Genomic DNA, 2,154 nt, shown 5'->3' with positions numbered 1-2,154 from the left:
GTTACTGATTGTTATGTAAAGATTCTGAGAAATTGCTGTTAAGAAGGAATGTTTGCTAAGACCAAGCTTTTGCTGATAGCCTTACTGGAATGTCATCTGACTTGTTTCACTGAAAGTTACCGGCCTATACTGTTAAACTGTAACCCCACCTTTGTTCTCTTCCTGTAACTTCCTGGTCTGGAAAATAAATGGAGGAAGAGAACCCCAATTCGGCATTAATTTCCCAAGGAAGGGATGCCTCACTGGAGGGTGCCTGGGAAGTTAATCTCTTCGGGGCTTCTCACTGCTCAGAAGACATGGGCTTTCAGTAATCCTTTGCATCTCCATCACCCAGGGGAAGTGGGGTGATAAATCCGTGGGGGGCAAAGCAAAGCAAAGCAACAGACAGTACTTTGAGACTATGCCAAAATCTGGTTTTTTTAAAACTTTTGTCTACTGGTATTAGCATTCATGGATGAATCTTGCCTGCAGTGACTATTACTGTGGTGTTCTGATAGTGATCTTCTATTTCCACCACTCCTTCTACATTAATTGAATTTTCTTGTAAGAAAGAGTTGTCCCTCTTTTCCCTTTTATTTATTTATTCCATCATTTATTTATGTAAGTATGGGCTCACGAATATTTCTTTTATTCTTTGGGTTAAAATAAAATATTATTGTTCTTTATTTTGTTGCTCAAATTATTCCATCATTGGGCACAAGGAGCTCCCGCAGTCTGGCTTCCAAGTTCTTCCAACATGCCCCCATCTTTTCTGAGCAGCACAAGATGTTCTAGCCTCATCTTTTATTTTCCCAGCCTCAGCCTTAAAATCAACCACTTATCCAAGGAGTCCTGGTTCTTTTTATTAGGGAATGATATTCAGAAACTAAGACCTGAAAGTCAAGCAGTTCGCTTTAATACATATTTATAATTTTTTCTTTAGGTTTCAACATTTTTTCCTCCTGTGTGTCTCTCTCTCAGTAATTTTTATTTATCTGACATGTGTGGGACCTCGTATGAGGCATAGAGTTGCACATGGCCATTCCAGTGTGGAGGAGAGTCAGATGCGTATGCATTTAACTCTCAGAAAAGAAAGAATGTGGCAAATGCCACACACATTTCAAGATATAGGAAAAGCATCCTCTCAAAGGAGGAAGAGAACTCAGAGAAGTCTTTATAGGGGAAAGAGATCTCTGCAGAGATTCTTGAAGAAGGATCACTCTCTTTGGGTAGAGATTTGGGGGAGAGCATTTTAGGGAGATGGAATAGCATGACCATGAGCCATGGCAGGGCACAGGGACATTCAGCATCCTCATAGGGTAGAGCTGGGAGTCCCATTTATCTGAAGTTGTTTAGTGAAGGGTAGTAGTGGGGGAGGCATTCCACCACGGGCCCTGAAAGTCCTGCATGTTCTTGCTGAGTATGCTGAGAATGCAAAGCCCTGATCACTTCTGACACAGACACTTGACCACTTTTGTTTCTTAGAGTATTTGCAGCGAGTAACCTTGAGGGTTGAGGTGACATCTTTCCCTGAAGAGCAGGCTTGCTTCTGTGTGCCATAAGAATAGTGGGTTCCTCTCCTTTGATGCAATACACTACATGTGCAGGCATCCATGGTGGACATCTATGTCACCATATGGGATGAGGGGGACCTGGGGAGCCTGCGAGAACTTGAAGACCTGGCTACTGCTTTTGCTGTGAGTAGCAAAGTCTTTTGTTTCTGACCCTGGAGTCTTGTTTCCTCTGCTGGTATCCATGGATGATAATAAGCTAAACTTATTAACTTATAACTAGGATAAGTCCCAGACCCTGCACAGTTCTTAGTAAGAGAGGGTGTGAGTTCAAGTTGGGAAGGAAGGTTGGATTTCTGTCAAGAAGAGCCCGGAATTCATTCTTCTCTCACATGTAATCTATGGTGGAGACTCATGGAAAGTGGACACTGCAGCTCCTCTCTTCATTTTTCCCCAAATGAAATACTTTATTTGTGGCTCAAGTATGATGGCACACATTGAGTCTTTGTAGTTCTTGTTTTTTTTTTAATTAGATGTTTGTTTATTTGAAGGTTTTATTGCTTTTTATTTGTCTCTGTAGTGCTCATGCTTTTGGTATAGCAACTAGCACAAAGATACTGCTTTAGTTAAATCTCCTTTATAATAACTCTAGACTGAATTAAAC

The sequence above is a fragment of the Galeopterus variegatus genome, unplaced genomic scaffold (genome assembly GCF_000696425.1).
Source record: "Galeopterus variegatus unplaced genomic scaffold, G_variegatus-3.0.2 Scaffold485, whole genome shotgun sequence".
Classification (NCBI taxonomy): Eukaryota; Metazoa; Chordata; class Mammalia; order Dermoptera; family Cynocephalidae; genus Galeopterus; species Galeopterus variegatus.
This window is presented reverse-complemented; position numbering follows the sequence as displayed.